General features: G+C 33.0%; 1 protein-coding gene across 2 annotated transcripts in view; it reads left to right on the forward strand.

Annotated features, from left to right (window-relative positions):
- LOC118741723 (alpha-mannosidase 2x) overlaps positions 1-11,462 on the forward strand; it is a 148,268-nt gene that overhangs the window by 81,228 nt on the left and 55,578 nt on the right. The window contains exon 3 of one of the 2 annotated variants that reach the window (XM_036473700.1): positions 9,594-9,652. The exons of the other annotated variant lie outside the window; for it this stretch is intronic. The gene's annotated coding sequence lies outside the window, so the exon portion shown is untranslated. The remainder of the gene's footprint in view (positions 1-9,593; positions 9,653-11,462) is intronic. 2 annotated transcript variants of the gene reach the window in all.

Consider the following 11,462-nt stretch of genomic DNA (forward strand, 5'->3'; position numbering starts at 1 on the left):
TAGTCTGAACGCCGAAGCGGCGGCCAGGTTTATTGCGGGAAAATTAACACTTCTTGCGCTTTATTTAAATGCTGATAGACCACCCTACTAAATATACACAACAGCCTACATGCTCGAACGAGTTTTCTTCCTATTTGTACGTTGTAAGTTTTTGAGTTGAAGTTGATTGTAAATTTTGATAGCTTTGCTGGTTACAATGTTGCTGCTGCTGCTGCCGTTGTCGTTGCTGTTGGCAACCATATCTCTCCTGCTGCTTTTGTAACTGTAAGCCGATGACGATCTGCATCAACGACTTTCCTGACTGCCTTTGTGGTCGTTTGCTTCATCGATGCAAAGCGATATAATGCTTTGAGGCAATAGTCTTATTAAATAGAGTACCAGCGTCGACCTTTTCTCTTAGTTTGCTTTTACACTGTTTTTACTTGAAGTATGTATATCCTTACGTGCTACAGACTTTTTTCTTGCTCTTCTTTGGTTTTTTTTTTTTTTTTTTATTGTGTATGCCTTTAATGAAGGCAATGAACCCTTTGTTGTCAAGACAGTAAAAGCTGCTTTCTTTTCTTTCTTTTTCGTTTTTGGTTGACTCTTGCTAATTCCAATTTGCAACGTGCTGCACTTGGGGATTTTTTTTCTGATTTCTATGTCTCTTTACTGCGTAGGAACGTTTGTATGTATGTATGTATGGCTGCTGTCTGCTTGTGCAACATTTAATTGACATCCTGTGGCACGTAGCATTTAATTGCAACAGTTTTTTCTGCATTTGTAGGTTTGTATGTATGTAAATATTTTTGTGTGTGCAGCACACGAGTACAAACCGAAAATTGACTTAGCTAATTAGACGCAAATGTAATGCTTTGAATTTTAAAAATTCAAGCATTTGCAACAACTTTTTGTCAACTATTCGCAGTTGCTCATTTGCAGATTTTTTTGTAATTTCGAAATGTTTTTCCAGGTAACGAGTTTTAAGGTAGGTAAATGTTTTGAATTACATACTACTTATTTGCTAACTTTTTCGTGAAAATTGAGCGCTTTTGCTGGTGGTGTTGTTATTGTCGCTACTTGTCGTGGTTTGCTTATTGAGTCTTACCCCTCTGTAAGTATGAGCGAGCTGCGAAAAGAGTGCTAATGAGCGAACTAAAACTCTTCATTGTGCAAGAGCGTAATTATTAGCGTTTTTGCTTGAACGGATTGTGAAAATATTCATAGTTGACTTGCATTATTGTAAATTATTTTTCTAACGAAACTTGGTATTTGCACAATTTTTGTTATTATTTATTGAGAATAAAGTTAGAGTGCTGGTTTACGAACCAAACGCGCAACTCCACATTAAAAAATAGTTTGTGAGCTCATTAGTTTTATGAATTTTGAGGAAAGTCTATCGCTATGAAGCCTTGAGAATCATATAGATGGCATTTCAAATGCAATTTTAACCCTTTCACGACCGCAAGCCCATGATGAGTGAAAAATTGCCAATAAAGTGGTGTCTTATGATTCAAAAATGTAATATCAAAGATTTATAAAAAAGGTATCAAATTGTAAGCATTTTTATAAGCTTTTATTCAACTTGCTTTGTGTGTATGTATGTAAGTATGTTTGTTTGGGTCAAATTTCGCAATAAATTTTAAACTAACTTCACGCTGAGCTCATATTTCATATTTAGAATGTGTACTACCTACCTTACCACAGATGGAGCGAAGATTTTTTATGCGATACTACTTTTTAAGAGTCTTCGACAAGACTTCATCCTTCAAACGACTAAATCTCTTTCGCAAACTTTTTCATATCTACAATACAATTTTGTCTAAGATAGCAAAACGTCTTTCGTAAGACAAATGGAAGACAGATGGCAAGATGTTTAGCTCGAAAGACTTTTATTAATCTAGCACAATAGTCTTAGAAAAAGAGCTGTCTCATTCATCACTCGTGTTGAAAAGTTATTCTGAGAGAACGCACTTTCATATTGAGCTCTAACCGCCTAAAAGATGTGAGCGAAATTTTTTGCAAAACAACTTTTTTTTGATGGAGAAATGTTCCTAGATCATCGAGATGCATTTCTGCATCAAAAAATTCATTAAGTTGTCGCCGCAATGGCCAAGTTAGAAAAGCATAGAGATTCGAGTTCGTGTCATCGGGCAGCGGAATTTTCTCTTTTTAATAAAAATTTGTTTAAAATTACTTTTGATTTTTAAACTTTTTTTTTGTTTTAAAAATAAAAATACATTTTCAATTTCATTTAATTTTTAGAAACTTATTTTATATAAATTTTTTTTAGTTTTTATTTTTTTATTTATTTTTATTTTTTTCTTCGATTTTCTTTTAATTTTGAGATGTTTTTCTTTTAAAAGTGATAATATTATTTTACTTTCATTTAATTTTTATTAACTTATTTTATGTTTATCTCTTCTCTTTTTTTAGTTTAGTTTTTAGATTTTATTGTTCAAAAAATATTGTTTAATTAACTAAAATTTTTAGCAACTCGTATTATATTTTTTGTGAATTTCATTTTCTTCAATTTTTAGATCTCATTGTTTTAAAAAGAAAAATATATAGGTTTCTAGTTAATTTAATTTGAAGTATCTTATTGCATTTTTTGTCTTTTTTATTTTATTTTCTTTTATTTTTTATATTTTGTTTTAAAAATATAAATATTTTAAATATAAAAATATTGTTTTTATTTCTAAGTACTATTTTCTTCTTTTTTTTGTTCTTTGGTTTTTCTAATTAGGTTTTTTTGTTTTTTTTTTTAAATTTAATTTTCTCTTTATTTGTAGATTTTGTTTTAGAAATATAAATATGTTGAAAATAGAAATATTGTTTTTATTTTTAAGTACTATTTTCTTCTTTTTTGATTTGTTCTTTGGTTTTTCTAATTTAGTTTTTTTGTTTTTCTAATTTAGTTTTTAGAGTTTATTGTTTTTAAAATAATTTTTTTTCATTTCATTTTTAAAAATATTTGTATTTATTTTTGTTTTGTTATCATTCCATTTTTTTTTTCTTTATTTAATTTATTTTTTTATTTAATAGTTTTAAAAAATATATGTTTTTTAAATTCCATTTAATTTTTACAGAACTTATTGCAAAAGGCGAACAACATAATGCTAAGAGATTCTCGTCAGCAGATCTTTTAATTAGTCTTTCGAAAGACTGTAAAGGGCTTTCAAGATAGTTGCCAGAATTAGTTAGTTTAGCTTATTTCTTTTTAGTAGTGCCTCATAGTTTGTTATACAATGCTACTTCTCCCGATGCGCACAAACTTACTTTATCGTATCTCCAAATTCGTTTTCCTTTACATGATCGTAATAAAAACCCTTCGCGTGCTTGCGAATAATTTCCTCAGACATGAAGCTTCGCCTAGTCAAGCTGCGAGCAGAGATATCGTAATTGATATTGTAATTATTTACAAAAATTTTTTAGCAATTAAACTCACTCTGCCACTCACACGATTGCCATTTTCATTTACGACGATACCAGATACTCCTACCTACCACTTCCCATCAACTCACTTTTCATGGTATCATTTGTAACACTTACCATTTTTAATTAAATTTTTTTTTGTATCTCTATTTTAATTTTCATAGTTTTTGTTGCGTTCATAATTTGCCGCCGTTTTATTGCATTGCTCGAGTATCTACAGACAATTGTCTCGTTCTCATCGTTTCACCCATTTTAGTCGCATTTCATTCAGGCATTGAAAAAATTTCATTTACCTTCATTTAAAGCGAAAATAACAAACGATTGTAATAATTCAGTGACTTGTTTCTTTATTATTGTCTCTTTTGCGTTCGGTTTTTTTGTGCTCGTAATGAGCGTAAAATATTTTCATAACATTATGCCATTGTCTGCCCGCTTGCATGCCACAAGCAGCAGAGCTGTACACAAACTAACTAACAAAAAAAAGAAGATAATTCTTTAATTTCTGTCAGAGCTTTCTGTGTGAGCCTTTTGTTTTGGGTTGCTTTCTTTTTTAAGCCTTTGTTGTCTTCCACATTTTTGTTTGCTTACTCCCCGATCCACTTTCTGTGGCTCTGCAGTGTGTGAACCATTTAAGCGTTTAACAACGCTCAATTGTTTTTCCTTTCATGTCATCCCAACGGACTTAGACTGTCTGCTGTTGCGGCTGCAGCTCGGTTGCTTTGTTCATTTATCCCAAATTGTGCAAACCCCTACATGTTTTTAACTCTTTGCTCTGGTGCTATTGTTGAACAAGTTTTGTGTGTACTTGTTTTCATTCGACGAGGTTTTAGTCACACTTTCCATGTCATTCACTCACGTACGGGTTCGATTCGACCGTCAAGCAAATGTTTGCGTGCACTCACTCGCATTTCACCCTTACTGGTTTAGTCGCTGTTATTTATAAAAAATATTCATTTTTCTTTTGGGTGTATAAAGGGTGTGACATATAGAAAATCCGTTTTCCTTTTTTTAATGCTAACAAGTCCTTTATGCTTTAAAAGCAAAATCCACAAAATCATTTCCGATATCGAGTAGTCCTTGGCATTCACAGAGCTAACACTAGGTATCTCTCTAGGCAAAGAAGCATCCTTAGATAATGTCCTTCCAGAAGAGATCATATCATCACTGCTCAAAATCGCACTGGATCGATCCCTGGTGGTCTTTGTCCGTATTTTCCTCAATCTATTCGGGTGATCGGTGCGGCTCACTGTACGCCAACCCGGAAAAAAACGGCTATGGTTCTCTTGAGTATCGTGCGAGCCTGCTCTAGAGAATGTGGACTGAATGCCAACCCGGATAAAAACGGCGATGGTTCTCTTTACACGGGAAACTCAAATTCCCCTATTTAAACACTTCCTACGTTAAAAGGCGTAACACTGCCGTTATCTAATAAAGAGGAATACTTGGGCATCATCTTGGCCATTACCTCCCTCAACGCCTGAAAAACTGCTATAGGTAAGAAATGGGATCTCAAACCCCACATAGTGAAGTGGTTAATTTTAAACTTATTAGTTTCAAAAGGCGGAATCCATGAAAATCACAGGTGCGTTGCCATACACAGCCACCAAAGCCATGGAAACACTCCTTAACTTTCTGCCCGTAGACCTTTTTGGAAAGCTACAGACGAACTGCAATGTAGTAAGAATTAATGCACTGTCAAAATGGAAAGGCACCAGATTCGCTCACACGAGCATTCAAACCAACTAGCCCGATACGTTTAGGTCTCCAGATTACGCAACACCACCACTGGAGCTCGGGGAAGAGTTCTCCACTTGTATCAACTCGGTCTGAGGTCTCAACGATAACTCCACAGCCTTCTACCTAGATGGGTCTAAACCATATCTAAGAGTGGGGTGTGGGATACACTTGAAGGACCTCTCATTAGCAGGCCACTGAATTGTATTCTAAGCAGGATTTGCCGCTATGAAAGAGCCTGGCATATAGAATCGTCTCTTAACCTGCATTCAGTAACTATATACTCCGATAGCCAAGCAGCTATCAAGTCAAAAGATTGCTATAAGACCTCCTCAATAACTGCAATATAATGTAGGAAAGTCCTTAACGATTTAGCTTCAAAGTCTACTACTCATATTACGAGGGTGCTAGACCACAGCGACACTCGAGGTAACTGGGCAGCGGGCATACCGCTATCTACCTTCAAGACATAGCTAAAGACATATTTCGTCGAGAAGGCAAATAAAAGATGATCGGGAGCGATGTGGGACGACTCGACAAATCTGGCCAGCCTCTATAAGTAAAGATCCGATGCATGCATTCGGTTAGAACACCCTCTACTAAGGCCGCGACCGGTATTATTACGGGCCACTGCTTAGTAGGAAGACATGCTAGCGGAATGGGTTTTGCGGCTAAAGACCCGGCCCTAAGTTTACCTCTCTCCTGAGTTGGATGCAGGAAAATACTTCTAATTTCAAATTCAAAATATTTTTTTTAGCTTAACATGCGTATGCACCACCCTTTATGATCACCCTCCCCCCTCTATTTAGTCGCTTGCAACATTTTATGACAGCTATACCTACTTACATGTTTATCCCGGCTTAAATTCTTCGAACTGCTAAATAACTAAACGTCCGTACGTCGCAGTTACGCTGCTGGACACCAATAGCGCTTCAATGCTTTAGTACAGCTTAACTTAACGAACCATCGCTCCTCCCTCAATACATGCAAGCGATAGTCTCAAAGTAAATTCTTAAAAAATAAAATGAAAAATTCCTTAAAAAATAAACCCAAACATCAATTTAGTGCCGCAGACAAAACAAGATCAGAAAAAGAAAAAAATAAAATAAAAATAAATGGCTGAAAAAATCTATGTATGGTCCACAAGTAAAATTAATCTGACACCAGCGACCACTTCATTGTACATTGCCATCCTTTCGTTCTTAGTTTTTTCTTTCTTCTCTGCCTCTACTTATTTTCATTTGATTGTATGTTTGTATGTACAATACCTTTAAGAGCACAAAACGGTTTAGTTGGCTGGCCATGTAACCGGTCGGCTGGCCGGTTAACTCTTACGAGGTGTATGATGTTCTTCTACGTACATTCGCTTTGGTGCAACGCCACTTGGCTTGGGTATTAACCTTATGCTGAAGGGCTCGTTCCAATTTTTAATGCAAGTAAATATGTTTGTGTGTATGTACACATGTACGTTAGGAGATAATCGGGCAAAACATTTAGACATTTACAAGGCGAGCTACCTGGTAGGCACTAAAAGGCTTTAAATTTGAATATCCCAAGAAAATTTCGTTCTGATTCTTGTTGTTTCAGAAGCTTCAAATGTCATGTCCCCAACTTCACCAGTGAAATATTTTTACGTAAAATCATTATTTATTTAATAATAATGCAGATTGCTCCCTGTCGTTTTTCAATGGATTTTATCAATCTCTGGGCCATCGTTTGGAGTCAGCTTTTTAAGACCAAATTTATTGCCTCGAGAACGAGGCAAAGTCTATATGGTGAATATATTAAGAAATCCTTGCCAAAGTTTCACAATTTTGCTTAAATCTCTTAAAACCTTTGGATCCGGTATTTTCTGAAGGCACTTTGATAGTTTACTGATTCTAAATGTTTGCTTTGGATTTCTTGCACTGACCTATGCTAAGCTATTATTTCCAATCTCAACAAACACTCAGCAGCACCTTCTTTAGCGTCAAACAGGACATTTTCAAAACTGACGAATATCTTCTTTGGCAAATAAATTTCTAGCAAAAAAAGCAGAAAGCTATGCTCCGACTTCGGTCATATTTAGAAAGCTTGTTTTAAAAATATTTTTTATCACTCTTTTTTTTAACCAAAATGATTTAATTTTTAATTTAATTTTTCACATTTTTTATTTTTTTAAAACGAAATATATATTTCTCAGCTTCATTCAATTTTTAGAAACATACATATTTCTTTTTTTTTAATTCATTTTTTTTTACTTTTTATAATTTTTATCTTTTTTTAATTAAAGTGGCTATTCTTTAGTTTATTTAATTTTCTTTAAATTTTTCGATTTTATTGTTTCAAAATGAAAAATGAATTTTTTTCTTATATTTAATACTTAGGATTTTATAAAAAAAATTTTAAGTTATTTTTTTTTGTGTTTTTTTAATAAAAGTATTTTTCATCTTATTTAATTTTTAAGTGCTATTTTCTTCTGTTTTGATTTAGTTGTTTTTCTTTTTCTAATTAAATTTTTAAATTTTATATTTTTAAAAAGAAATAATGCATACTTTGTTTCATTTAATTTTTAAAAATAGTTTTAAAAATATTTTTCACTTATTTTTGTTTTATTTGATTTTTATTTTTTTACTATCATAATTTTCTTTTTTTATTAATTTTTATTGTTTTAAAACGAAAAATGTATGGTATATGTTTTTTAATTTTATTTTATTTTAAATTTTTTATTATTTTTCGAAAGACAGACAGTTGCCTGAACTGCCCTGTAACTCCCGTAAATTAAAGCATTAACGACCAAACAATTTGTTAACCCTTTCAAGACCTACATTACAAGCATATACATATTTACTATAGTACGTAGAAATCTACATACTTGTTTGAATATAGCACTCGATTTTGTTGCTCTTGTTCCTTCTTACTACCAAACTATAGAAACAAAAGATTTGTTTCTTACATTAGCTGCTTGAAAAAACCAATACTCGAAAATCGCAATTTCAAATAAATTAAATATATTATCTTCAAATAAATTAATTATAATATATCAAAAAATATATTGTTTAGTATTTTAAAAGGGTCAACATTTTAAAAGCTTACATAAAGTTAAAAACAAAAATTTAACTCCATATATTCTTTTAAGTGATTTCAAAAACAGTTTTATGTTTAAGTAGGTGAAAAGGAGAAAATTATAAAATTTGGACTCTATATGGGATCCGCCATTTTGAATTTAAAAAATCTGACATCATATTCGAAATCAGCGACCACAAAAACCCCCAATCACCAAGTTTCAAATCAATTTGATTACTTCTGGACTTTTGGCCAGCACATAGTTGTCGCCAGACCATAGCCCAGTAGTCCGGAAGATTCCCAGGTTTTCGGAGTATACACCTCCAAGTGTGGTTGTGTTATCAAAGAGCCAGCAAATTATTTTTCAATCAATCGCAGCTATAATTTATATTTCCTACAGGCCATACTTACCAAGTGAACGAATTTGTTTGTAGGTGTTTTTGTACAAATATATCGCGCACACAAATAAGCCCAACAGTGAAGCGAACACACCTGTATTGTATGTACATTAGGGTGAGGCGAAAAAAGTTGAAATTTTAATAGTGCAGAAAAAAGTTACCTAATACACGATTTTTTAGACGCTTGAAACTTCTAATTATTTCACCAAAATTTCATAAGCCTTGTAACTGCATATCTACTCAAAATTAAAAAGAAAAATGTGAATAATAAGCTCAAAATTTTTATGAAAATTTGTTGAATTTCTTTAAGTTCGGTATTTCTATAAAAAATTATAAAATAAAAACAAATTTTTTCTTGAAAAACATGAAAAAGAAAACATCATTCATGCAGTTTTGACCACCAGTGTACTTAAAAAATATTCCGACGAATTGATAACATCCTCCTTTTTTTGAGATGGGTTTAAAAAGTATAAAAAATGTGAGAGATTTTTCGAAAATTTAAGGCACTTGGGGCGACCGTTAATATTTTCTGATCGGAAAACGGTTTCACACAGTTCAACGTGTGTGATCACGTTACGCAACTTTACCGCGCTAAAGGAATTTCGAAATCGAAAATTTGTTTTTTTTTTGCTTCACCCTAATAAACGTGTAGGCTAAATCGTTTCTTGCCTGCCTGCTGTCAGTCTGGCCCTGCAATCAATAAATTGCGACCTTCTCGATTTTTTCGCAAATTTGTAGCTCCCTCATTCATTTGTACGTACTTTGTTTACGAAATGCTTTACTTAATATTTTTTTTAAATATTTATTTTTACTTTTAATCCCCAACGTTGGTTTTTCTTACAATCGTTTTCCTTTGAAGCTTTATTTTACTTTGTTTATTTTACAGCTTTTACACAAAATTCTTCTTATGCTAGATTTCTTTTTTATTTGTGTAACTACTTATATGTGTGTATACTTTTACGAGTATAGCTAATGCTTTTCTTCGACTTGCTTTCATTGCAGCTTATTGAAATGTGCTCTTTATGCCATCTAACGCAGCGGAAAATATCTGTCAACTAGAGGTAAGAATCACTTAACTTTGTAGCGATATGTACTATATGCATTCATTAGTATATGTGTGTGTGTGTAAATAATATCGCTCATCTGCCACAAGTCTGACAGTAACTAGACAAAAAGAAGAGCGATATACCTACGGTGACCATTCGTACCGATTTTGGCGGGACAGTACCGATTTTGAGAAAATTGTCTCGCTGAATATTTTTAAAAAGTCAGGACGTAGAAGTGTCCCGATTTTTCATATTTGTACCGACTATGTCCCGATTTTTAGTGTTTTCTTGATTAATTTAAAAAGAGTATCCATGTACTCTGACCCGAAAACAATTTTTCTTACAAACGTGGCAGCACTTTCGTTATCAGATAAGATAAGATAGAATATAAGGGAGCCATAAACATAGGCAGCATCATTATTTCTGCCATGAAAAACAACTTCTCATAAAAAAATACAATCGCCGTTCGGACTCGGCGTAAAACTGTAGGTCCCCCTTTTGTGTAACAACATCATAGCGCACGCCACAAAGCGTAGGAAAAGCTCGGCCAAACAGTAACATATGTGTAAGCGCCAATCTATTCTTATTCTACAATTATGTGTTAAGTTTTTTTCATCAATTTAGCGTGATTCAAAAAAATAATACTAATTCCCTCAAAGAATTCATGGATATGAAAAATATAAGCTGTAGATACAGTGGCAAAAATATAAACATGGAAGAGTCATTTTAGAATTTTTTTATTATTTTTTATGAAAATGTAGCTCGTTATTTAACAAAGACCATGCAAGTCAAAATTGCAAACGTTGTACAAAAATTAGCTTAGTTCGACAAAGTTTCCTAAAAGGTTTGAGCTTTTTAATTAGATTTCTTAGAAATGCAGTGCATCAGTCTCTCTTATTTCTAAGTCCAAGCTACTTTAAACTTGTACTTTAAATTGAACGGGCATACTCAAAACAATTCTAAAAAATCTATATATATAAAAAGAAGTTACATTTCCTTGGTAATCTTATAACTCAAGAACCGCCAAACCGATTCCCACGGTTTTGCATTCGCTGGAAAGGGCTCGGGCTCCGTGAGGTTTGTAGCAAAGAAAATTTTTAAAAGATAACTAGGGTCTCGAGATATAGACCAAAACGTGGACCTGGGTAACCTTGGGTGTATTTGTTCAATATGGGTATCAAATGAAAGCTGTTCATGAATGCTTTAAGATTGAGCACTTTTCATATAGTTGGGTGACTAGGGTCTCGAGATACAGACCAAAACGTGGACCCAGGTAAACTTAGGCTGTATTTGTTTAATATGGGCATAAAATGAAAGCTGTTATGTCAAAAATATGCGGAAGCAAATAAAAAAAAAAATTTAAAAATTCATGAATACCGTTTTTGTGAAAAATAAAATTGTGTAATGTGGACAGTTCTTTAATCTTCTTTAATATAAAAATTAATATAAAAATAAGTAGGGTTTTCCTTCCTGACGCTATAACTCCAGAACGCACGAACCGATTTCCACGGTTTTGCATTCGTTGGAGGTTTATAGCTAAAAAAATTCAGGAAAAATTTCAATAGAAAAGTATATGGTGTGTGAGTATCCCTCACGAAAATAAGTATGTTTCATTTAAAGTAGATGGTGCCGGTGCGTGAAACATTGTTTAACAGCTATTCATTGTACTTTGCTCAGTTAATTTCATGTGACAGTTATTATACGCACGTTCTTCCAAACGCTAACTTAAAACCGGTATTGTGTTCACTGTGAAATTGAGGTTAAAGTTCTTCGTTTCCTAACAGTTAAATTGGAAAACAATCAAATCAATTACGCGTATTGTGCA

The sequence above is a fragment of the Rhagoletis pomonella genome, unplaced genomic scaffold (genome assembly GCF_013731165.1).
Source record: "Rhagoletis pomonella isolate Grant_MI unplaced genomic scaffold, Rhpom_1.0 Rhpom_scaffold_00001, whole genome shotgun sequence".
Taxonomy (NCBI): domain Eukaryota; kingdom Metazoa; phylum Arthropoda; class Insecta; order Diptera; family Tephritidae; genus Rhagoletis; species Rhagoletis pomonella.